The sequence below is a fragment of the Manis javanica genome, chromosome 9, assembly GCF_040802235.1.
Source record: "Manis javanica isolate MJ-LG chromosome 9, MJ_LKY, whole genome shotgun sequence".
Lineage (NCBI taxonomy): Eukaryota > Metazoa > Chordata > Mammalia > Pholidota > Manidae > Manis > Manis javanica.
The window spans coordinates 104,220,521-104,247,850 of NC_133164.1; positions in this window are offsets into that span (position 1 = coordinate 104,220,521).

A 27,330-nucleotide genomic window follows, 5' to 3' on the forward strand; every position below is an offset into this window, starting at 1 on the left:
TAGGAATGCCACAGATTTCTGTGTATTAATTTTGTATCCTGCAAGTTTGCTGAATTCAGATATGAGATCTAGTAGTTTTGGAGTGGATTTTTAGGGTTTTTTATGTACAATATCACATCATCTGCAAACAGAGACAGTCTAACTTCTTCTTTACCAATCTGGAAGCCTTTTATTTCTTTGTGTTGTCTGATTGCCATGATGAGGACCTCCAGAACTATGTTGAATAAAAGTGGAGAGAGTGGCATCCTTGTCTTGTTCCTGATCTTAAAGGAAAGGCTTTCAGCATCTCACTGTTAAGTTTGATGTTGGCTGTGGGTTTGTCATATATGGCCTTTATTATGTTGAGGTACTTGCCCTCTATACCCATTTTGTTGAGAGTTTTTATCATGAATCGATGTTGAATTTTGTCGAATGCTTTTTCAGCATCTGTGGAGATGATCATGTGGTTTTTGTCTTTCTTCTTGTTGATGTAGTGGATGATGTTGATGGATTTTCTAATGTTATACCATCCTTGCATCCCTGGGATGATCCTACTTGATCATGATGGATGATCTTTTTTGATGTATTTCTGAATTTAGTTTGCTGATATTTTGTTGAGTATATTTGCATCTATGTTCATCAGGGATATTGGTATGTACTTTTCTTTTTTTGTTGTGTTTGCCTGGTTATGGTATTATGGTGATGCTGGCTTCATAGAATGAGTTTAGAAGTATTCCCTCCTCTTCCACTTATTGGAAAACTTTAAGCAGAATGGGTATTAGGTCTTCACTAAATATTTGATAAAATTCAGCGGTGATGCCATCTGGTCCAGGGGTTTTGTTCTTAGGTAGTTTTTTGATTACCAATTCAATTTTGTTGCTAGTAATTGGTCTGTTCAGATTCTCTGTTTCTTTCTGGGTCAGCTTTGAAAGGTTGTATTTTTCTAGAAAGTTGTCCATTTCTTCTAGGATGGGTCTTGTTTTTTTATCCATTCAATGACTCTATGTCTTTTGATTGGTGCATTCAGACCATTTACATTTAGGATGATTATCAATAGGTATGTACTTATTGCCATTGCAGGCTTTAGATTCCTGGTTACCAAAGGTTCAAGGGTAACTTCCTTGCTATCTAAGAGTCTAACAACTCAGTATGCTATTACAAACACAATCTAAAGGTTCTTTTTTCCCCCCTCCTTTTCTTCCTCCTCCATTCTTTATATATTAGGTATCATATTCTGTACTCTTTGTCTATCCCTTGACTGACTTTGGGGGTAGTTGATTTAATTTTGCCTTCACTTAGTAATTAACTGTTCTACATTATTTACTGTGGTTTTATTACCTCTGGTGACAGCTATTTAAACTTAGGAACACTTCCATCTATAGCAGTCCCTCCAAAATACACTGTAGAGATGGTTTGTGAGAGGTAAATTCTCTCAGCTTTTGCTTATCTGCAAATTGTTTAATCCCTCCTTCAAATTTAAATGATAATCTTGCCAGATAGAGTATTCTTGGGTCGGGGACCTTCTGCTTCACTGTATTAAATATATCATGCCACTCCCTTCTAGCCTGTAAGGTTTCTGTTTGTAGGTTTTCCTTTGTAGGTGATCTTTTTTCTCTCTCTGGCTGCATTTAATAGTCTGTCCTTTTCCTTGATCTTTGCCATTTTAATTATTATATGTCTTGGTGTTGTCTTCCTTGGGTGCCTTGTGTTGGGAGATCCGTGTACCTCCAGGCCTGAGAGACTATCTCCTTCCCCAGATTGGGGAAGTTTTCAGCAATTACTTCCTCAAAGACACTTTATATCCCTTTTTTTCTTTCTTCTTCTTCTTCTGGTACCCCTATAATACAAATATTGTTCCGTTTGGATTGGTCACAGAGTTCTCTCAGTATTGTTTCACTTCTAGAGATCTTTTTTTCTCTCTGTGCCTCAGCTTCTTTGTATTCCTCTTCCCTAATTTCTATTTCACTAATCATCTCCTCTACCATATCTAATCTGCTTTTAGATATCTGTTGTCTGATTGCCATTGCGAGGACCTCCAGAACTATATTGAATAAAAGTGGAGATAGTGCAATCCTTGTCTTGTTCCTCAATGATTGGATCTCTGTCCTAAATTTGTTCCTGAGTTCTTGAATATTTTTCTGTACCTCCAGAAGCATGTTTATGATTTTTATTTTGAAATCTTTTTCAGGAAGATTGATTAGTTCAGTCTCACTCAATCCTTTTTCTGGTGTTTTTGAAATTTTGCTTTGAACCAGGTTCTTTTGACGTTTCATATTTGTATGTGGTGCCCTCTTGAGCCCAGAAGCTCTACTCTCTGGAGCTCCTCTGTCCCTGGAGTGATGTTGGGAGTCGCAGGGGAGTGGTATTGGTGCCTGTGGGGGAGGAAAGAGCTATTTTCTGCTTCCCAACTGCTATGCCTGTCTCCACTGCCAGAACCAGTGGGCCGAACACACAGGTGTAGGCCTCTATGCTTTATGTTTGTAGATGCTGTAGGTGGGGCTTCCCTCTGGCTGGCCTGATGCCAGGGCAGGGTTTGCCAGTTTGCAAGCCAGGTGCAGGCTTCCTGGGAGGAAGGAGCAGCAGGCTGCATATCACGGTGGGGGGCCTTGGAGCTGCATAGCCAGCCAGGGGAATGGAGTGCTTGAAGATCCTGTAAGTTCCCAACCAACTGGGCAGAGTTAACCTGGACAATTTTGTCAACCTGTCCTTTCTCCTGAGCAGTAAGCTCTGTGCAATCCTTGCCCCTTTAGCAGCCCTCTCACTTTTAGGAAGTCTCTCAGACTCAGATATGGATCCCAGTTTTCCATAAGCAGGTGGAATCTCAGTCTCTCCAGGTATTCCACCTGTCTTAGCTTTCCAACCCCACTAATCACCAGAGCACCATGCAATGTAGGTTCATGCTCTCAGAGCAGATCTCTAGGGGTAGGTGTTCAGCAATCTCAGGCCTCCACTCCCTCCCTGCTCCATTTCCCTTCCTCCTGCCAGTGAGCTGGGGTGGGGGAAGTGCTTGGGTCCCGCTGGATCATGGCTTTGGTGCATTACCCTGTTCCATGAGGTCTGTTCTTTTCTCCAGGTGTATGCAGTCTGGTGCAGCCTTCTTTCCTGTTGCTCTTTCAGGATTAGTTATATTAAATTATATTTTTGTATTATATGTGGTTTTAGGGGGTCTCTGTCTCACCTCTCATGCCGCTATCTTTAATTCCTCAGCCATTAATTTAATGAGACCTTTCTTACCTGCTTCTCTTCCCACCCTATGTACTTGCCCTACCCTTCTGAAATTCTGGTTGGTGGGCATTCCCAATCTGCACTTTCTGATCTGTAGCCACTGGCCACAGGTGGCTACTGAGCACTTGGAATGTGGCTAGTTGCAACTGAGATGTGCTGTGTCAAATACACACCAAATTTCAAAGACATACTACCCAAAAAAATAAAAAAGATTGGAAAACATCTCATTGATATTTTTGTGCTGTTTACATATTGAAATTATTATAAAAATTCTGATGCCTTGTATTAAATAAAATATATTAAAACTAACTTCACTAGTCTCTTTCTCCTTTTTTAAATGTGGCTCCAAATACCAAAGTTTCAAATTATATAGATGCTCCATATTGTACTTCTATTCAACAGCACAGTTCTGGAATGCTAGGCTATGGCCTTAATCCTTTTATAATAATATTTTATCAGCAAAGTCTTCATCTCTTCAAACTAAAGGAGGGGCCCACATGGTGGAACTCCAGATCCCTATGCTGTCTTTGTAGGGCAGATTAAATCTTTCAAATTAAATCAAATTATAAAAGTGTTGTCTTCTTGTCTTAAAGATTGTTTGCAAACCCACTTAAGCTGCCCTAAACAGGTATAATTGGGTCTCAAATTCTGAAGGCAAGAAACAGAATTGAGCCTCATGAGGGACTAAACACAAGCCCTTGGGAAGCCACGAATCAAGGTTCTTCTCTTCACCTTCCTTTGCAAAGAGTTTTATCATCTCATCTCTTGGCCTAACCACTTGCATTTCATTTGAGCCTTGAATCTGAATGTCCTTGTGCTTCATCTGAGTTTAGCAAAATCAATCACTCAAGTCACCAGAACAGAGCGGGGAATCAAGATGACCTGCTTACCAGATTACAGGTAATTTATTTGATCTCCAGTGGTGCCAGACATTGCATTTTACATTTGGGTCCCGTGGCACTGAGCTGTGATTTATTTATTAGACTTGACAATGAGATGAGTCTGTCTAGTGCATGCAGACGAAATTTCTGTCTGAATCTGAGAGTGGAAGGAGCTGTACTTAGGATGGTCACTGACATAATAGGGGGCAAGACTCTTCACTCTCAGGGAACTCACCTTGCTATCTTGCAGAATTAAGTCAAAAAGGATGGAACAGTCTTATGCTAACTCATAATTACAAAGACCTGCATATATGGGGGATAGGGAAACAATACTTCATCCTCAAAACTTAATGAGACCTGGTCAGATAAAAAAGCAGCCAGGCTAGACCTCTCATGAGTGTGGCAGATGTCCCCCAAATGGAGTGTGAAGCTCTGCAGAGAAGATCCCTCACCCACCTTCCTACTCCAGTCTGTCCTGGAGTGCCAACATTTCTCCCATCACTCTTATTCCATTATCACCTGCAACCATGTTACCTGGAAGGAACAACACATTGCACTAGTGTGAGATTCTTTGCCAGCTTACCTAGATTGAGAGCAAGGCCTGAAGAAAGGGACAGAGGCCAAACAGTCTGCGAGATGGGTAGGAAATGTAGGCATCTGCAACAAAATGAAGGGTAGCAGAATTATGCCACCCCAAAACATGCCACTTTGGCATAAAAATTATTTTGAGCTGAAGGTAATTAAAAAGCAGCAAGGGCAGGAAAGTTCTGCCTTTCCTCTTTTCTTCCTAAAGGCAGGATATAAGTTTTCCTTCTATTGGAGACAGACTTACAGTCCATAGAAGGCACCAGAGGAATCTGCAAACACACATTACTCCATTAGGTTCCTCCCTGACATTTATCTTCCCTCAGTTTGCTGCATTTAGAAGCCTGAAACCTCTTGCCTTTGTCCTCTTACTTCTCTGCAGGATAGATACGGTATTGCTTGTTGAAAACGCTATATAAGCCGGAGTTCTAAGTCATCGCTTTGAATTACTCTTTATTTAGGTTTCTCCCCAGTGATGTGCACTGCACATGTTAATTAACTTTTTTTCTCATTAATCTGTCTTTATCTCTTAGAGTCCCAACTGAAAACTTAAGATGAGTAGAGGTAATACTTTGCCCTCCTTTACAAGAACCTCCCTCCAAAGAGAGATGAAAACTAGGTGGAAGAATCATTGTTTCTTCACCTACGTGGTGCAGTAGGTTGAACTGGACTGAGAATGGAAGGGGGAGTTTCTAGAGTGAGCAGTGGGGAGGGGCTTACTGGGGAAGGTTGTTTTTTTCTGGAAAGAGAATTTGAAATCTCTCCCAGAGGAGGGAGAGCTAGTTCAGGCCGTTCCTGGAGGCAGAACCTCACAGGAGATAGATGTAAGATAAATTCTAGCCAAAATAAGCAGCAAAGAGAGGCAACAAAGGGCCAGGTAGTTTATTTGAGTGCAACTCCTGGGTGATGTTCCGCAGTCTGGGTACTACAGGCCAGGGAAGTCACACCCGGTCAGGGAGGTGGGGGCTTATAAGGGGTTAGGAGGGGGAGGAGTGGGAAGTCATCCTAGGGGGCATGGAGAGGTATGATTGGCTAAAGGTGACATAATAGACAACTACAAACTTTTTTTCTTCCAAAATGGAGGAGGCTGACATCTGGATCTTAGTTGGCACATCTGGATGGAATTCAGGAAGAGCTGTCCCCTTTCCATATAAGGCACAGACCTTGGGGTCTGGTCTGTTCTCCCCCTATGGCATCTCTCTGTTCTGTTTGCATGTCCTTGTTTTTCCTTCCTCTAGCCTAACAATAGAGACCATTGTTGGGTAGAAATGGGGGGAAAGGAGCATTCAGATCAGGAACCCAAGAAACTGTGGGGCTCCAGAGCTTGACTTTTACTTCTTCCACACCAGGAGCCTTTCATATTTCAGATGCTGCCTCCATGGGTTGACCAGGTTACTAGTCTGAAGCCCTGTACTGGCTCTCTCCTTGGAAGTGAATCCCAAGTTGATTGCTCCTTCTAAAAGTCGTATTGCCACATTTCCCAGGCCAAGTAGCCTGAGAGCTAAGCTGGCTTTGTGGTAGCCAGAGCAATGGGGACAGTATTTCTTTGTCTCTTCTCAGGCCTGATAATACAGGACTTGTAGACTTAGCCAATCTCTTCTCCAGTGGTTCCTGGGGTCACCAAGAGGGACCTCTTGTGCATACCAAAGAAGCCATCTTGGCCACCCAAGACATCTACCATGTTGTCCCTCTCCAGCTCAGCCTCTGAAAGGCCATGTTTGCTGTGGAGGCCACTGGGTCCTAATGTCCACAGGGCAGCTACTGCGACTGTAGTAGCTGTAGGGAAGTTACAGTACATCCCTATCAGAGCCGTTCCTGGACTAGCAGAGGCTCTCATAAATTCTATAAACACAGCCATTTTGCTTTTTATTGGCTCTTAGTATGGCTTCAAGACTCCCTTAGATAAGGGGAGAGGGAGAGGCTTGGTCCTCCAAGGCAGGCAGACTCCTAGCAGGGCCCTCTGCACTGGCCTCTGAGCAGGCACAGACCTCTGGGGCTCAAGCTGGAGTCTCTGCTGCGCAGTCCAGAAGCAGGTCACTCCCTAACTGCTCTCTTCTAGAAAGACAGTCTATTGACTGAAATGAGGGAGGGGAGAAAGCCTATTTATAGGATTAGGCTCTGTGAAGCTGCTCTCAAAGTTTTATGACCACCCGGCCTGGTTGTGAGGGACATTATCCTGCAGGCCACCAGCTATTCTCTCTGCCCCAGCCTCTCCTCTGCTTTGGAAAGGCAAGCAGGATTCTGCCTCAACCTCCATGGCAGTGCCTAGCAGAGAATTCTCTCTGCTAACACCTCTGCCTGCACTTGCTGAGCAAACCTCCAAGTTGCTTTGTGTAATTTCAGTTTTCTCTTCTCTTTTCATATCCCACTGTGGGGGACACTGGCCAAAATCCATCACCTCAGTGTCTCCCATCCCATATTCTTCACCTGCTTTCAGCCCAGCCTTGGGGAGGCATTTCACTGGCATAGATCATTGGATTTTAGATGGGCCATCAATATTCATGGCATGGAATCCCAGGAACTGACTTTTCTGGAGGGAGGATTCCCCAGTAGGCTGGGCTGACCAACCAGAACAAAGCTCAGAATGCTGTCAAGTTCCAATCAGCCCCACCTGAAAATCCTGGCCAGGGCCCAGGTGTGACCTCTGTGCCCAAGGATGCTGGGACTTCCACTGTTTGTAGTAACATATCACCAACAAGATAAGGTCCAAGGAAGGCCACCAGAGGGATGTTTGAAACTCCAGGCTTTCCATGTAAGGGAATTGTTCACTAGGTAACTAGCTCTAGAGTAATCCCCTGAGTCTATTCCACCTCCCGGGCCCCTGATTTGCACTGGAATAGGTGTCAGTCTCAAATCAAAGGTGAAAGTGAGTCGGAAGCCAGAGATGATCCACTGCCTCAGCATCTCCCTCTCCCCAAGGCTACCGACTGCCATATGGTGGGGCTAAATCTTCCCCTGACCTTCCCTGGAAAGCACAGTGCTTCTTTTTTACTGTATGTTTACATGACTTGCAGTACTACAGACATTTAATGGGACCCAAACAAGCAATGGGATCAGACTGGGACTTGGTGATAAGCACTCACTTGTCAGAAGCCTAGATTCTAACAGCTCTGCTTCCAGTTCAAGGATGCTGTGAGAAATAATGAGTGTGAGCATGCATTGTTGTGTGTAAAGATTATAAAGCAGAAAGTTTTTTTTAATTATTATATATAAGTCCACCTCTGTAAACTACTTAAGATGAAGACTAAGTATGTTCCCTTTGGGGGCTGATATAATGGGCAGAGGAAAGCTGTGTTCTTCTAAGTTAAAACCATCTGCAGGAGTCCAGAGAAAGCGAATGGGTGTCCCTACAGGAAGCGGGGGAGCTGGGAAAGGGCTCCCACTGGGACCAAAGATCTGACCACTGGGACCAGAGCCACACTGATGGTTGTCACTCCCCACATCGTGACACGCAACTGCTGGGGAGGAAAAACTTTTCCTTTCCCCTTTTATGTTCTGTGGCTGGAGCCTGTTAAACTGCCAAAGAAAGATTAACAGGGGAAAAATGTTTATTTGTATATAGGAGAGCTAACAAAACACATAGCTGATTTGTTGAACAGTTGAAGTTAGATTATGTACCTAACTTTGTAGGGGCAAGAGTGGTGGGGGGGAGGCTTTTATGGACTTTAGGGGAAAAAAATGTTTCTTAGAACAATGAAGAGATAGTTTGTGATGTCTGTACAAGCATGAGTAAAGGTTTTAACTCCTTCAGGGCCTTAAAACCTGCCTGGAGAAGGATTTGAGGTAGATTTTATTCACATTCTCCCTGATGGGGGTAGATCTGTCCTAAAGAAAGAATTTATAGCAGGCTTATTTCCCAGAATTTGCTGCTGTAGTCAGATAAGCTCAGTTCCAAGAAGGGTTCTTTCTGCAGCTTTTGATGCTCAATTGCTTTCAGCTTGAAATAATCTTTATACAAAAGTGGCAGAGCTGGGGGCATGGGGCTGGGGGGCGAGTGGTATCCTGACACCCTTCACAACTGAGAGGGGAAATTTTTTGACAAACCATCCCAGCTGAAGCTATCCCACAGAGCAGCCACTGTAGATTTCCCCCAGAAAGCACCTTGTGAACCCACTCTGCGCTCACCTGCCTGGGCATCTTTGACGTCCTACAACCACTGCTGCCCAGGGCTCCCAGCTCCCTTCTGCACTCATTAGGAGAAGAGGGGGCAAGTAGAAGAAACAATGACCTTTGTTAAAGGAACCACAGGCCTCCACCTGTGTTGCTATTTTGTTCCTAACCAGCTTGGAGGTATGCAGAGGGTGGGGTGGGGTCGGGGAGGGAGGGTGGGTGGACACCAACTATGAAGGAAAGCTAAACTTTAATTAAGGGCTTTGAAATGAAAACCCCAATACACTGAGCAGAGGAGATGATGTTAGAAATAGTTGAAGGAGGTGTATTATTTTAGTTACCTCAAGAAGCTAAGAGGGTGCTGGAAAATACCAACTGAACCAGTGTCAAAGGTGGGAGGGTGGGTTAAGGAGAGGTGCCAATTCTCAGGCAGGAGCCAGAAGGTGCCTCAGCTCTGTAAGCGAGGAAAGAGCAGAACTGAGGGGAGATGGAGGAGCCTCTGGGCAACGTTTGTGGCACCCAAGGCACTGGGTAAGAGACGTCTGGGTTCCAGCTGGGATTGGGACTGGATGAAGAGCCCAGGCTGAAACCTGAGGGGCTGGGCGGTACAGAGGCCAGGACAGGGGGTTTGTCTGCAGTGAGGTGGATGGCAGGGAATCAGGAATGTGGCCAGAAAGGCTGGGATATGTGATTGTGTAACAGCGAGGAGACAGGAGGTCTGGGTCCTCCTGCCCCGCACCCCGGGGAGTGTGGACCTGCCCTGTCCACATGGCACAGCTGAGCCGATCCCACAGCGTGATGGGCCCATATGAGCACAGGGTCCCGTGCATATCCTAAAAGGAGGAGTTGAGGGTGACACACACCTGGATGGATGGCCCTAGCACCCATAGGAGGTTGCTTTGGAGCAAGTCTCCATGGCAACACAGGTTGGGGCAGGCCAGGGCCTGGTTCACAGACCCACCGCCCGAAGCAGGAGCTGTGCTGAGAGCTTGGGGAGCAGTGGGAACAATACCCGTGGGGAAAGAGCTCGCAGCCGGCGTGGGAGTCAGAAATGCACCACCAAGCCTCTCCTACACTGCGAGCATCAGTAAGGAACACACTGCCTCTTCACGGTGGACGCTGATACTTTCCACCCACCACTCCCGGGGACCACCACTCCCAGGGAGCGGTGCACAGGAAATTGGATTAATGCCAGCAATGGAGTTACCAGGAAGTGCAGAACACACGCGGGTGCTGGGAGCAGTAGAAGGTGCACAGCCAGCAGTCCCGGGCCACACAGGCCAGACTTACTGCTGGGCTAGCTAACCTTCTCCCTTTCTTTCCTCTACTCAGTTGAATTCTGAATGTGCCTTTTAGGTAGAGTTTCTAGGATCTGATTTTGAGGACATCAATATAGGTCCAAATCTGAAACGCACCACACACCCGTGGGGTGAGGAAGCTCCACTACTGAGACGCCTTCCTCTTTGGGGAGGAGACTGAGATGCCTGCCATCTGTCAAAAGGCCAATACAGTGCCCTTGGAAACCGACAGGTGAGTGGGTTGCACCTCACTGATGAGGAGTTTCTCTTAAAGGAGGGGAGATGTGGCTTGGGTACTGTCAGAAGGGCCCTGGGGAAGGAGAGAAGGTGCCCCCGGAAGTGAGGGAGAGAAAACAAGGGGGGGAGCTGATCTGAGACTCAAGACACAAGAGGGGGGAGGCGATGAGGGGTGATTGGAAGAGGAGAAGCGGAGAACAGGGTGCAGAGGGCTGCACGAGACTCCTGCTAAGCAGACATCAGGTTTTTCCACTTACCTCATCTGGTACATGCTACCCAGGGGCTTTGTAAGTACAGGGAAAGGAAATCCCAGGGCAAAACACCTCTAAAAACAGAAATCAGTCAAAGGGAGAAATGAAGTTTAAAACCTGTTTATTGCTTTCAAACTGCAGTCCAGGCTGTCTCTCTCTCTCTCCTGCTCCAGCAGCAGCACCGGCCCTCCCTGCACCTCTCAGGTACAGATAAGCCCTCCGTTGCTCAGGTAATTACCCACTGATATGGAAATGAACTTCTCTCCACGCCTGAGGAAAGATGCAAATGCACTAAAGCCATACTTCTCTCCACCCTTGAGCGCCTGTTGATATGCAGATATACTAAAGCCAGGAGAGATATTCTGGAAATATTACGATTTTACCCAAAGGCTTGTATTTACATGAAGTATAACGTCACTCAGTTTGGGGTTTTTGTATTTACCCCCACAAGCTATTTGTCCTCAGGAGTGTCCCTGACAGCACACTGCCCAGCAGCTCCCCTAACTCACAGCCTGCCCTCTAGAGGCCAAGAATAGACACATATCTAGACACATGCAGAGCACACCTGCCAGGTGAGAAAGCTACGAAACTTGAGAAATGTGGGGAGATCCTTTCACAGCCTTGGAATTGGGCCCTTGCAGAAGGCTGCTCTGGGCTTCTCTCACTTCCCAGGACTATTAAGCCAGGAATGTCCACTCTGCCCCCCAGATCCTGACTTACAGACACGGCACCTGGAGCCAAACTTCCATCAGAATCAGGGAAGAAATGAAATGAGCAGGACCCGATCGAGTTTAGGAGAAAGAGATGCTGAGTTTACAAAGGTTGTGCTCCGCGGCAGCCATGGTTTGAATCTGATCCTCTGCCTCGTGATTCCGGCTGACACAGACAATAAGAAAGGAGGACATCTGGAGGCTAAGAGACAATTAACAATTCAGCAAGTGTCATCTGAAATGTCTCCCATCACTCAGAGCTTACATCAAGCCTCTCATCCCTCCATGCCTCCTCCTCCTGTCCTGCAAAACCAGGACGATTAAACATTGCTTCAGTATTCCCTCAGTGAACAAATCTGGAGTGAAGACCCACTCTAGCCCAGGGTCTGGGCTGAGGGCTGGGAACACAGATCAGTACAAAGGCCCTTGAACAACTAGAAGTACACGTGCCTCCCTCCCTGTGGAGACTTCTGAGCTTCCTTCAGGGAGGACACCTTATGTCCTCAACCCAGCCCAAGAGAGAGCCCGGCAAGTTCCAGATGAGAACTCCTAGGGAGGGGGACTTCAGTGCTCTGTCCAGGACCCCGCTGCCGGCCCATGGACGGGGCTATGGAATCAAACCTCCAGAGTTAGAGACACAGATGGCCTAGAATTTTGGGGGAGCCTATGGCACAGATAAGGGAAAAGAAGGAGGCTTTAGACGGGATGGTTGTGTCTCCCAAAATTCATATGCTGAAATCCTGTCCCCCAAGGTGATGGCATTAGGCGGTGGGGACTTTGAAAGGTGATTGAGTCACGAGGTGGAGCCCTCAAGAGTGGCATCAGTACCCTTCTAAAAGAGGCTGGACAGAGCTCCCTCGCCCTTCTGCCATGTGAAGTTACAGTGAAAAGCCAGCCAGCTATGAGGAAGCAGGTTCTCACCAGACACCAAATCGGCTGACACTTGGACTTCCTGGCCTCCAGGACTATTTGCTGTTTATAAGCCACCTGGTCTATGCTATTTTTATTATTGCAGCCTGAACAGACTAAAACAAATCTTTTTTGGACACAATAAGACCCCCTAAGAGAACAATTAGGTAATTCTAATCTATTAGGATTGCCAAGCAAACTTGGAGGTTTCCTTTCAGCTGGCCATTTTGCAAACTGACCAGAGATCCTGGCAGGATATGAGAACAGAAACTGCAGGTCTCTGGGACAAGGATAAACAGAGCCATCTTCCATAATATCAATGTCAATCTGAATCCAAGTCCATGCTTTCTGAATGGTGTTGTGGAAACAGATCATAAACTACAAATTCATTCCATTTTGGCTAGAAAATATGGGAGGAAGTGGTATCTCTAAGACTCAGCCGTTGCTGAAGAAGAATCCTAGAAAAATTAGAGCTTGTTCATACAGGTGCTCTAAAAAACAAGTCCTGAGGTAACCATTAAATCTTATTAGGTAGAAAAGGAAATAATATTTACACCCCGTGAACAAATAACTTAAGCTAATTCTATCCACATTCTGTATCTTGTCATCAGAGTTAGAATCCTGTCTAGTTTGCTGAAAGGTGCAAGAGCTTTGCTGTAATATCCAAAGTTTTATTCTTATAAGTCCAAGGATTTTTATTTTAATCTTACAACTAATATGTAACTACATTTGAAAGAATGTTTATTTTAGAAAATGGTGTTTGTTCACGTGGAGTTTTAAGTTACATTTATCATAGGAAGTTGGTTTTTCCCAACAATCTTGGTGACAAATTAATTCACTATGACCTCACTTGTCTGACTCACATCAATTCAACCCACATGAAAGAAGTGAGCTGGTTTTCTTAACATTAGGAACATAGCTAAAGGGATCATTTTTCTTGCAATCTGCGTTTGTTAGTAAATGGTTCTAAGAGATTAACCTTAACCACAGTTTGACAGGATGATCTTACTGTTGCTTGAATTCAAGTTCCACATTACCTCATTCTCAAGTCTACTGATTGTGTACCTAACTCAAAGCCAGGCTGGCAGCCACTCAGTGGCATTTTACTGTTTACCTGATACTATTGAGAATTCTTTTCATAGTCTCCCTGAAGTCCATGAATCCATTTGAATCCATCAAAACATTTGGATTCCACAGATCTCTCTGACTTTATCTAGCTTAACAGTGATAACCTTCAAGGTCATATGAATGACAGGAGAGAGCCTAATTTCTCAAAGAAATATTATCAGATGGGCACCCACTTTCATTGTTGCCATAGGAAATTTCCAAGTAAGAAATAAGTGATGAACTGAGAAGTCTGATACTTACACTGAATAGTCAAAACCCCTTAAAGAAAATCAGTGCAGTTTTGGCAGACAGTGTTATGTTCCATTTCTATTTATATTAAAAGGAAAGCACATATTAAATTATATCAGAATAAATTATATTAAAAGCATCAGAGTACTCCATGCTTCAAGAGCACTTTGAACCAAAGGACCCTCTCACTGGTCTTTGGGAAGTAATGCTGTGAAGAAACTGTATATTAAATTCTGACGGAGCAGCATATAAATTACCTGGGCTGTCCTGTTTGCCAGAGGAGAAGACCCCAGCCTCTCTCTATACTTCAACAGCAAAATAACTCTTAGTTTCTGACATGAATCCAAACTAGTGAAAAGATTAAGCAGGGGGAAAAAGTAGGCACTCCCAAGACACAGAGAGATAAAGCACAAGGAGATGTTCACGGCTGGATGGAGGGGGTGGCAACTGAACACTGGGCAGTATCTCAACAAGGAAATGCAGGTGAAGAAAGAACAGGGAGGTTGAGGGGAGCCGATGCTTCTCTGGAGGGATTTTTTCTCCCCCTGGCTGTATCATTTCCCTCATCTTTTCCCAACCTGCCTCCAGAGCGTGGAGCCCACGGCCCCTCCCTGCAAGGCCGTCCGGATTGGGAGGTTGCTGTGGCTCCAGGCTTGGGAGTGGGAATCACATCTTGCATTTGATGCAGACCACCTGCCAATTTGATTGGTTCTCAATGCTTTTCAGAACACTCAGGTTTCATCTTCCGAACCAACCAGAGGCCCCCTGGGCCATTCAGTTCAGACAGTATCCTACTTACCTCCCGAGAGGGTAGCCCAGCTCTCAGGTGGCCCAACATCCCCTATTCCCAACCCTTCCTGTTACATCCTAATTCTGCCCCTTCCAGCACAACTAAACATTCTTGCCTTTCAGATCTGCTGTTGCTGACAGCTGGACATGGGCTCAAGGTGAAGGCATTCTCCACATTCAGGACTCATTCAATTCCTTGCCAGGCACTGTGGGCATTGTAAGTGTAACTTCTAACTGCTGACTGCTGACTTCTTTGTAGGAGTCTTTCTGTCACTTCTGTTCTGCTCTAGGTTAACTCATGCACATTCCTATGGCCCACAACTGTGAGATGGGGGCACTATGACACTCAGTTCATCACTCAGTTTCAATTCTGCCCAACAAACGTGATCCCTAAGGACTCTCGCTCTCCTCAATGGAGATGAGAAATCTCATGAAATCTCGTGAAATCTCATCTTGACATGGCCTTCAAAAAGACTAGGTGATAAGGAATTTAGAGGAACTGTGAAAACAAGGGCATGAGATGTTTAGAAATGGGTGGCACCTTTTTTCACCTACCTCTAACACTCATGGTGAGGGCTTCATCTACTCAGCCCAGGGCCCTCACTCAGACCCCCACCAGCTTGTTCCCAGTAAAGTAGAACCTGGTTATGTCTCTGGAAAGAGCAAATCCTACATTGAATATCTCCTCTCTAATGTATTTCTAACCACTCCCCTGACCTTGTGAGGCCCTGGCCTGCCTCCAGTGACTTCCTTAGACTTGACCTCTTGCCTATAAAACCATTTACATTGCCTGTCCAGTTTTGTTGACCTTCTAAAACCTGGACTTTCCTCCCAGATATATGGTACCTGCTAGACTCCTTGTCAGGATGTTTTTTGTTGCAAATAAAGGAAAATGCAATGTAAGTTCACTTAAACTCTATGGGAATGTATAAGCTCATGTAAATTGGCAAACCTAAGGTAGGAGGATTTCAAGCATGGCTTGATCAGGATGAGGCTCCAATAATCTGTGATTCTCTCTCTGTGTTACCCTTGATGTGTCCATTTCATTGCAGGCTGGCTTCTTTTATGAAAACAAGACGGCAACTGCCATTTGAGGCTTCACTTCTGCATGCCACATTGTGGAAAGTGTAAAAAGCTCATCTCTGTCCAGGACTGCAATAAAGTCCTGAGATGTATTCTAGTTAGAGTGGCTTAGCCACTCAGAACCAGCTCTTCTGTCCAGGCAAAGTAACATGCAGAAGAGCTTAGCCCAGAACCATCTGAATCCTCCATGGAAATTAGGGCTGTTCAGAAGAGTAACGGGGGGAAATGGAGGCTAGAGAGACAACCAGAATATAAGTAGCTCACCCCGTGGCTCCCCGATCTCCATTTTTTTAAGCTGAAGTATAGTTGACATATTATAAGAGTTTCAGGTGTACAATGTAGTGATTTAACATTTATATATATCACAAAATGCTCATCATGATAAGTGTAGTTACCACCTGTCACTATACCAAGGTACTACACTGTTATTGACTATATTCCCCATGCTGTACCTCTCATCCCTGTGACTTATTTATTTTGTAACTGGAAGTTTGTATCTCTAGATCTGCTTCACCTATCTCACCCATCCTCCCAGCCCCCTCCCTTCTTGCAACCACCAGTTTGTTCTCTGTATGTATAAGTCTGTTTCTGGATTTTTCCCTAACTCCATTTATGTCCTTCTCATAAGTACACTTTCCAAAAAGTTCAGGCCATATGCTATATGCTCAGTCCCTCCCTGAAAGAGATCGCCTAAAGATTGAGCTAATTGCTTCACCTACTTCCAAATCCAGGACCTCAAATTGATGAACAATGCTCTGAGAGACCTTTGTGGAAAAGGCCAGTGACCAAAAGCTAAAGACTAAGCCAGCTGCCCCAGCATGCCCCACATCCAGTGGTGAAGAGAACAGGATGACTGCAATACAAACTCCCATTTGGATAAAGGGATCAAGGTGATCCCACATGGGGCAGGGTGGAGCGGGGGGGTGGGTGGGTGGGGATCACTGGAATAGAAATAGCAAAGACTCTCTACCCGGTAGTCAGCCCAGCCTGGCTGCCCGGGTTCTGCTCTCTGAAGGGATTTCCCCTAATGCCTGCCTTCCACAGCCACTTCCCAGGTGGGCTTTGGCAAGAATGTCTTTTTCTGAGGCTCCTACAGGTTACCAGCTCATTCTCTGTAAGTAACTTGACAGTCGACCTTCCAGTTATCTGCCAGCACTGGGATTTCTTTGGCAATGAAGCTTCCTTAAAATTTAATAGATTTCAGGGGCGGAGCCAAGATGGCGGCGTGAGTAGAGCAGTGGAAATCTCCTCCCAAAAACACATAGAGCTATGAAAATATAACAAAGAAAAATCTTCCTAAAATAGAGACCACAGGACACAGGACAACATCCAGACCACATCCACACCTGCAAGAACCCAGCACCTTGTGAAGGGGGTAAGATACAAGCCCCAGCCCGGCGGGACCCGAGCGCCCCTCCCCCCGGCTCCCGGCGGGTGGAGAGAAACCGGAGCGGTTTTTTTTTTTTTTTTTTTTTTTTGGCGAGCGCTTTTTGGAAGCCTTAGAGGGACGGGCCCCCGTTGCTGGGGAGGCAGGGTGGCGGGACCGGTGAGGAGGTGCCTGGGAACGGCGCCGGAGGACAAAGAATATCCCGCGTTTCTCCCTGCGAGACCTGGGGGCGGGTGCCTGAGACCGGTGCCTGAGGACGGAGGAGGTCGCGCGTTTTTCCCCTTTTTTTTTCTCTTTTTGGCGAGCGCTTTTTGGAAGCCTTGAAGGGACGGGGACCCCAGTGCTAGGGAGGCACGGTGGCGGGACTGGTGAGCGGGTGGCTGGGACCGGCGCCTGAGGACAAAGAATATCCCCCGTTTTTCCCTGCGGGACCGGTGGGCGGGTGCCTGAGACCGGCACTTGAGGACAGAGGAAATCGCGCGTTTTTCCCCTTTTTTTTTTCTCTTTTCTGCGAGTGCTTTTTGGAAGCCTAAAAGGGACAGGGACCCCGGTGCTAGGGAGGCAGGGCGGCGGGACTGGTGAGCGGGTGCCTGGGACCGGCACCTGAGGACAAAGAATATCCCGCATTTTTCCCTGTGGGACCGGTGGGTGGGTGCCTGAGACCAGCACCTGAGGACGGAAGAAATCGCGCGTTTTTCCCCTTTTTTTTTCTCTCTTTTTGCCAAGTGCTTTTTGGAAGCCTTGAAGGGACAGGGACCCCGGTGCTAGGGAGGCAGGGCGGCGGGACTGGTGAGCGGGTGCGTGGGACCAGTGCCTGAGGACAAAGAATATTGAGCGTTCCTTCCCTGCGGGACCGGTGGGTGGGTGCTTTTTGGAAGCCTTGAAAGGACAGGGACCCTGGTGCTAGGGAGACAGGGCAGCAGGACCAGTGAGCGGGTGCCTGGGACCGGCACCTGAGGACAAAAAAAAAAAAAAAAAAAAAAAATCGCTTGTTTTTTCCTTTTTTTTCCTTTTTTTTTTTCTCTTTGTTTCTGTTCCCTCTCTCATTGTTGCTGCTGTTGTTTTGGTTTGGAGAGTGCTTTTTGGAAATCTTAAAGGGGCAGGACAGGTCACTTAGACCAGAAGCAGGGAATCTGGGGATCTCTGGGCACTCTAACCCCCTGGGCAGCAGGGAGCACAGAGGCCCCTTACGGAGATAAATAGTCTCCTGGCTGCTCCCCCTCCAACGGGGCTCCACCATTTTGGAGGAACAGCCCCAGCCAGGCCAAGCCCACAGCAACAGCGGAGATAAACCCCAAAGCAACTGGGCAGGAAGCAGAAGCCCTGTCTGCGCACAGCTGCCCAGCACAAGCCACTAGAGGTCGCTATTCTCCCAGGAAAAGGCTACAAACCAACAAGAAGAGAAGCTCTTCCAGCGGTCACTTGTACCAGCTCTGCAAACTATCTCTATCACCATGAAAAGGCAAAACTACAGGCAGACAAAGATCACAGAGACAACACCTGAGAAGGAGACAGACCTAACTAGTCTTCCTGAAAAAGAATTCAAAATAAAAATCATGAACATGCTGACAGAGATGCAGAAAAAAAATGCAAGAGCAATGGGATGAGATGCAGAGAAAAATGCAAGAGCAGTGGGATGAAGTCCGGAAGGAGATCACAGATGTCAGGAAAGAGATCACAGAAGTGAAACAATCCCTGGAAGGATTTATAAGCAGAATGGATAAGATGCAAGAGGCCATTGAAGGAATAGAAGCCAGAGAACAGGAACGTATAGAAGCTGACATAGAGAGAGATAAAAGGATCTCCAGGAATGAAACAACACTAAGAGAAATATGTGACCAATACAAAAGGAAAAACATTCGTATTATAGGGATACCAGAAGAGGAAGAAAGAGGAAAAGGGATAGAAAGTGTCTTTGAAGAAATAATTGCTGAAAACTTACCCAAACTGGGGGAGGAAATAATCGAACAGACCATGGAATTATACAGAACCCCCAACAGAAAGGATCCAAGGAGGACAACACCAAGACACATAGTAATTAAAATGGCAAGGATCAAGGACAAGGAAAGAGTTTTAAAGGCAGCTAGAGAGAAAAAGGTCACCTATAAAGGAAAACCAATCAGGCTAACATCAGACTTCTCAACAGAAACCCTACAGGCCAGAAGAGAATGGCATGATATACTTAATGCAATGAAACAGAAGGGCCTTGAACCAAGGATACTGTATCCAGCACGACTATCATTTAAATATGATGGTGGGATCAAACAATTCCCAGACAAGCAAAAGCTGAGGGAATTTGCTTCCCACAAACCACCTCTACAGGGCATCCTACAGGGACTGCTCTAGATGGGAGCACCCCTAAAAAGAGCACAGAACAAAACACACAACATATGAAGAATGGAGGAGGAGGAATAAGAAGGGAGAGAAGAAAAGAATCTCCAGACAGTGTATATAACAGCTCAATAAGCGAGCTAAGTTAGGCAGTAAGATACTAAAGAAGCTAACCTTGAACCTTTGGTAACCACGAATCTAAAGCCTGCAATGGCAATAAGTACATATCTTTCAATAGTCACCCTAAATGTAAATGGACTTAATGCACCAATCAAAAGACATAGAGTAATAGAATGGATAAAAAAGCAAGACCCATCTATATGCTGCTTACAAGAAACTCACCTTAAACCCAAAGATAAGCATAGACTAAAAGTCAAGGGATGGAAAAACATATTTCAGGCAAACAACAGTGAGAAGAAAGCAGGGGTTGCAGTACTAATATCAGACAAAATAGACTTCAAAACAAAGAAAGTAACAAGAGATAAAGAAGGCCACTACATAATGATAAAGGGCTTAGTCCAACAAGAGGATATAACCATTCTAAATATATATGCACCCAATACAGGAGCACCAGCATATGTGAAGCAAATACTAACAGAACTAAAGAGGGAAATAGACTGCAATACATTCATTGTAGGAGACTTCAACACACCACTCACCCCAAAGGATAGATCCACCGGGCAGAAAATAAGTAAAGACACACAGGCACTGAACAACACACTAGAACAGATGGACCTAATAGACATCTATAGAACTTTACATCCAAAAGCAACAGGATATACATTCTTCTCAAGTGCACATGGACCATTCTCCAGAATAGACCACATACTAGCTCACAAAAAGAGCCTCAGTAAATTCCAAAATATTGAAATTCTACCAACCAATTTTTCAGACCACAAAGGTATGAAAGTAGAAATAAATTCTACAAAGAAAACAAAAAGGCTCACAAACACATGGAGGCTTAACAACATGCTACTAAATAATCAATGGATCAATGAACAAATCAAAATAGAGATCAAGGGGAACCCTCCTACACTGCTGGTGGGAATGTAAATTAGTTCAACCATTGTGGAAAGCAGTATGGAGGTGCATCAAAATGCTCAAAACAGACCTACCATTTGACCCAGGAATTCCACTCCTAGGAATTTACCCTAAGAACGCAGCAATCAAGTTTGAGAAAGACAGATGCACTCCTATGTTTATCGCAGCACTATTTACAATAGCCAAGAATTGGAAGCAACCTAAATGTCCATCTGTAGATGAATGGATAAAGAAGATGTGGTACATATACACAATGGAATACTACTCAGCCATAAGTAGTGGAAAAATCCAACCATTTGCAGCAACATGGATGGAGCTGGAGAGTATTATGCTCAGTGAAATAAGCCAAGCGGAGAAAGAGAAATACCAAATGATTTCACTCATCTGAGGAGTATAGGAACAAAGGAAAAACTGAAGGAACAAAACAGCAGCAGAATTACAGAACCCAAAAATGGACTAACAGGTACCAAAGGGAAAGGAACTGGGGAGGATGGGTGGGCAGGGAGGGATAAGGGGGGGGAAGAAGAAGGGGGGTATTAAGATTAGCATGCATGGGGGGGAGGGAGAAAGGGGAGGGGGGGCTGCACAACACAGAGAGGACAAGTAGTGACTCTACCACATTTTGCTAAGCTGATGGACAGTAACCGTAATGTGGTTGTTAGGGGGGACTTGATATAGGGGAGAGCATAGTAAACATAGTATTCTTCAGGTAAGTGTAGATTAAAAATTTAAAAAAAAAAGAAAGAAAGAAAGAAAAGGGGGATTACTCCTTAACAGGATAAAACTATTGGTAAATCAAAGATCAACGCATGCTTTAAATATCCTTAATGTTGATCACTTAAAGGGTGTCAGATGATCAGCTATGGAGGTACTCTTTTCTGATAATATTCCTTTCTCTTAATTAAAAAAAAAAAAAAAGCAGTTACTGTGTGCTGACCTCCAATGAGTTCTGCACAGTGGTATAGAGGGCATGTCAAAGTGTGGGCAAAGGGTCTGTTTGTTTCTACGCAGAAGATCAAGGCCTAGCTTGGATACCCAGAAAATGAACTAAGATACGATATGAGGAGGAAGGAGCTTCCGGCATCAGCACTCTCTGGAGGACTCGTGCCGGGGGATGATCATCAAAAAGCCTCCACAGGGATCCGGACGATGCTGCGGTTGTGGCTGCATCCAGCCCACCGTCTCCTGGACTTGCCATAAGAAGGAGGAGGGAGATGTCTAGGCTGGCATGTGCATACAGTGAGACAACGAATTTGACTGGATCTGTACTGTTGGAACTCAACCAGGAGTTGGGAGGGGTGCAAGTTGTAGCACCCCAAAATCTCATGACTATAGACTATCTATGGTTAAAAGAACATATGGGATGTGAACAGATCCCAGAAATGGGCTGCTTTAATTTGTCTGATGGTTCAAGTACAGTTGGACAATATCCATCATATCATAGATAAATTTTCACAAATGCCTAGGGTGCCTAAATGGTTTTCTTGTCTTCACTGGAGATGGATGGTAATTATAGATTTGCTTTGTTTATGTCACCGTATTCCTATTATGTTAATATGTGTGTGCAAATTAGTTAGTAGTTTAAAACCTATACATACTTAAGGTACTATACAAGAAGATATGTCAAAGAAATAATCAATCCTCCCAAGTTTCCTTCATATGCTACATCTATAGCTTTTCTTCTTCCTTCCTAATTACAAACCTTAAATAGAATTCGTGCCTCATATCGAATTTACCGAGTATCATAATTCCTCCAGGTGGTAAAGATACCTCGAGACAAGTGCTGGGCATAGAAGCCACAGGGCATAAATCTGCAAAGAAGTAAAAAGCTAACCTTTGCAAACAATATGGCTTCTCTCTCACTTACCAACTTTACATTTCCCTGTATGGCCCCGGAAGATGACTGGTTAGCCAGAGACGGGTAAGATTCCTCAAGGGAGGAACAACCTAAGACAGGCACAGTCGCAGGGGGGCCATCAGGTGAGAATTTGGGGATCAACAGAGGTGAGGCTCAGAACCTCACCCCCCCTGCTTTGAGAGAAATCTTCTGCATCCGTGGATGTCTTGCTGCCCTTGTCTAGCCTGGATTAATACTTAGTCCATAGGCACACACCTGATCATCTGATCATCTATATTTGCCTTCTTACAGCACTAAACTATGTTTTCTACCTTTATCTTGCATCTACCTACCACTTCAGCATTTTATTAAAAATAAAAAAAATAATAATAATAGGAGAAATGTGGGATCAACATATAAATCAAGTACAAAAATCAAATGAATATTCATATTTGACCTGATGGTTTATAGGTCATATTGCATGATCAAAACCGAAAGTTTCTGTGATGAATGCCCTTGTACTGTTCACCATGTAAGAATTTATTCACTCTGTAAGAATTCGTTCACCATGTAAGAACTTGTTCGTTATGCTTCAGAAGATTGGAGACTGACGAGAATTAGGCTTGAGATGGATTAATGATTGTACATTGAGCATTGACCCCCCTATACTGAATTTTATTGTTGTTAACAACCATTTGATCAATAAATATGAGAGATGCCCTCTCAAAAAAAAAAAAAAAAAAAAAAAAAAAAAGGTAAAATCACCTAAAAAAAAAAAAAAAAAAAATTTAATAGATTTATAGTCTCTCTCAATTCAACCCCACATATTAATTACTTAAAACCACAGTTTTTGGCTAGTTCTGGTATTATGGTCTAGAATTGGGCCTGGTTGGCCTCGGTTCAAAGGCATCCTACTTTTGCAAGTCAAACCTGCAGGCTGGGGTGACCAGGTTAGCCAAAATTATGATTCTTCTCTCCAGGCTGAATCTCAGCTACATTGTCATGACAAAAGAGACTTTACAATTTGTCTGGTGGAGGGTCATTAATATGAATTGCTTATGTGAGGTCTAGACATACAGAGTATGCAAGTCCTTCCTTACTTTAGAAGAGAAATATAGTATCAGATGCATGGGTCTCTTTAAAATGGGGTACGTTTTTCATTAAAATAGAAACTATAAAACAAATGATTTGGACCTGAAAGTACTTTGTTATTTAGTGTGGTAAATCCACTGGGGAAAAAATAAAAGTTAGAAGATAGAGAATATTTACAACCCAAAGAGCCAAAAGAAAAAACAATTTGCTTGCTAATCAGATTGACACAAAGTCTCAAGAAAGACAATTTAATTTTGCTCTGTTCAGATGACACACATTTCTTTTGTGTTTTCCTGCAGTTCCAAACAAAAAGATAAGAACTTTGCTAGCAAATTGTTTCATTCCAGAATCATTGTTTGCCCATCTGAAACAGAAGTCTAATATTTGTATTAATGTCAAGATTTGTAAGACACAATTTGGATAATTGTAGAGACTCAAAATTGGTTCATGCAGGGGATAAGGTGCTAGTTTTCTATTGCTGAATAACAAATTTCTACAAGCTTAATAGCTGAAAACATCATCCATTTATTATCTCCCAATTTCTATGGGTCAGGAGTTCAGGCACAGCTTCACTGGGTCCTCTGCTTGGGGTCCCAAGGCTGTAATCAATGTTATTAGACTGCATTCTCACAGAGGCTTGACTGGGAGAGAATTAGTTTCCAAGCATATTCAGTTATTGGCAGAATTCATTTCCTTGAGCTATAAAATTGAAGGCCTTGGATTTTTGCTTGCCATTCACAAGAAGCTGCCTCAGGTCCAAACCCCCTGCTTTCCTTGCTTCTCCAACAAGGCCACTTGCTTCATCAAGCCAGTAACAAGAGGCTAACACCTTTGCCACGTTATATTGTTTGAAAGCAAATCACATGTTATGCTTACGCTCAAGGAAAGGACACATTAGATTGAAAGGCTATGGAGCATTAGGAGTTAGGGAGACCAGGTTTGAATCCCAGCCACACCACTTTCTGGCTGTATATTCTTGGTTAATTATTTGCATCTCCCCTAACCCTAGTTTACTTATGTATAAAATGGGCTAATTAGGATGTTTTCAACTGTAGGCATATGAAGACGAATTGAAAGTAATAAACGATGAGATATTTATTTTCTTATGACAAGAAATCTGGAGATGAAGCCATTTCAGGGTTAATTAATCTTACTCTTCAATATCTTCAAAGACTGGGTTGATTTACTGATTTATTTTTATTCTGTTCACTTCAGGATGTTGGATGTTGTTCTCAGCTTTATGCCTTCATGATTCCAAGACAGATATAGTAGTTCTCAGCATCCCACCCCTAGGGTGGGTTTAGCATTCAAAGAATGCTAAAGGGAACTATGGACAGATGCTCCCACTTGCCTTTTTCTTTCTTTGCTGTTAAGGTTTTTTTAATTTTTTAACTTAAAAAACCTCTCTATCTTGTAGAGAAGTTTTAAGTTTATAGGAGTATTCAAGTTCCCATATGCCCTTCCCCCCCTTCAGTTTCACCTATAATAAGCTTCTTGTGTCAGTGTGCACATTTGTGAAAATTAAGGAGCCAGTATTGATACATTATAATGAACTAAAATCTATAGTTTACAACAGGTTCATCCTTTGGTTTGTATCGTTCCCTGAGGTTTTGACAAATGCATGATAACACGTATCCATCATCACAGTATCACAGGGAATAGCTCCACCGTCCTAAAACGCCCCTGTGCTCTACCTACTCATCTCCCTTCCTCCCCTCAAGCCTCTGATCTTTTCATTGCCTACACAGTTTTGCCTTTTCCAGAATGTCATGTATTTGGAATCATACAGTATGTGGCTTTTCAGACTGGCTTCTCTCACTTCATTAATATGCATTTAAGTTTCCTCCATGTCTTTTTGTGGCTTGATAGCTCATTTCCTTTTATGGCTGAATAATATTCCATTGTGTGGATGTAACATAGTTTACTCATTCAGCTACTGAAGCACACCTTGGTTGCCTCCAATTTTTGCTGATTTTGAATAACACTGCTCTAAGTATCTGTGTGCAAGCCTTTGTGTGGACATAAACTTTCAACTTGTTTGGATAAATATCTAGAAATGTGGTTACTGGATCATATGGTAACATTATATTTATCTTTGTAAGAAACTACCAAACTGTCTTCCAAGGCGGCTGTACATTTTGCATTGCCATGAGCAATGAATGAGAGCTCCTATTCCTGTGTGTATCTTCACCAGCATGTGGTGTTGTCAGTGTTTTGGATTTGAACCATTCTATTAAGTGTGTAGTGGTATCTCATTGTTTTAATTTGCAATTCTCTAATAAGTATGAGGTAGTGGCTGAAGCACACGATTTACAAAACTGTGATTATGGAGAGTTGAATTATTGGTGTTGATAAGGTTAGGAATACCAGTGGAAACAGGCGGCTGTAGTAGGATGGGGGAAGATACTAGTGGAGAGGAGATTTAAGAATGGAGAAATTAGATTAGAAGTAGAATTGTCTACATGGACACTGACATTGCAGAATCTTTAGATAAAGTTTGGAGGGGAGCACATGGTGAATGAAAACCAAGAAAAGTGACGAAGAGTTGGAAAATACAAGGAAAGCACTTTATTTTCAAATAGTCCAGGAGGGTTTGAGAACAAAGGGAATGGAGTGGAATTCAGAGTCCAGAAAACATACATGGGTGGTGAACTAATTTTCAGTAAGGGAGTCAGACCATTCAATGAGGGAGAGAATAGTCTCTTCAACAAATGGTGCTGAGACAACCGGATATATGCATACAAAAGAATAAAATTGGACCCTTGCCTCACACCATATGTAAGAATTAACTCCAAATGGGCCAAATGAAGAAACAGCAAATCATTATATTGTACATTTGAAATGAATATACTGCTATATGTCAATTATACCTCAAAAAATATATTTAGGGGTAACATTTTAAAAAATGGATTAAGGGCCTGAATATAATTGTTCAAAAACTATAAAACTGTTAGGAGAAAGCATAGGGGTTAATGTTTTCATTACCTTGAATTTAGCATTGGTTTCTTAGCTATTATACCAAAAGCACGAGCAACAAAAGAAAAAAAATAAATTAGAGATCATCAAAATTTGAAAATTTTGTGCATCAAAGAACACTATCAAGAAACTAAAACTAGAACAAGAGAAAATCATCTACTGATAACGTTCTAGTTTCTAGAATATATAAAGAACTCTTAAAATTCAACAACAAAAACACAAACCCAATTTATTTTAAATGGGCTAAAGAGTTGGATAGACAATTTTCTAAAGAAGATATATAAATAGCCAACAAGAACATGAAATAATGCTCAACATCATTAGTCATTAGGGAAACGTAAAGCAAAACCACAATAATATACCATTTCACACCCAAAGGATGGCTATCATAATAATATTAATAACAACAATAACAATAATATGAAAAAGAACAAATGTTGGTAAAGATGTGGAGAAATTGAAACTGTCATACATTGTTGGTGGAAATATAAAGTGGTACAGCCACGTGGGAAATATTTGGGTAGTTCTTGAAAATGTTAAACATAGGGTCACCATATGACCCAGCAATTTCACTCCTAGGTATATACCCAGAAGAATTGAAAGCAGGGACTCAGATACTTGTACACCAACATTCACAGCAGCGTTATTCACAACAGCCAAAAGTTGGAGACAACCTGAATACTCACAGATGAATGGACAAACCAGTTGTGATATATCCATGCACTAGAATACTATCCAGGAACGAAGTACTGATACAGGCTTGTCAAGAGTTTAGCTAAGCTACTCCATGGTACTGCTACCTCGGCATCTGTTTTGTTTGACCAAGTGGTTTTCAGGGAACCGACATTAGCTCCCTGGGGCAAGCGCATGCCCTAGAGAGCAGCCACAGAGTCACCAGCAAATGTAAGTTCCTGATTATGACTTCCCCAACAGCCCTTACACTCAGCAGGCTCCCCCATCTCCCAGTACCTATGTACCTCATGGACCCTTAGATAAGACCCGTGTGGGACTTAAGCTCTTTTGATTTGAGTTGGCCAGTCTGGCCCAGGCTCAGGAACCCCAAAGCACTCTACCCACAGACCCTAATGAAGGCATGCACACCAGGTCCTGCCTCTCTCTGTCTGCACTCTGCCTCGACCTCCCCATGTGGTGCCTCCGCGCATGCTGTGCACTTCCTCCAGGACCTGTGAGTAATAAATTTCTCTTAGTTCAGTTTTTCCTGTGGTGGTTGTTGAACTGGGGCTCTTCATCCA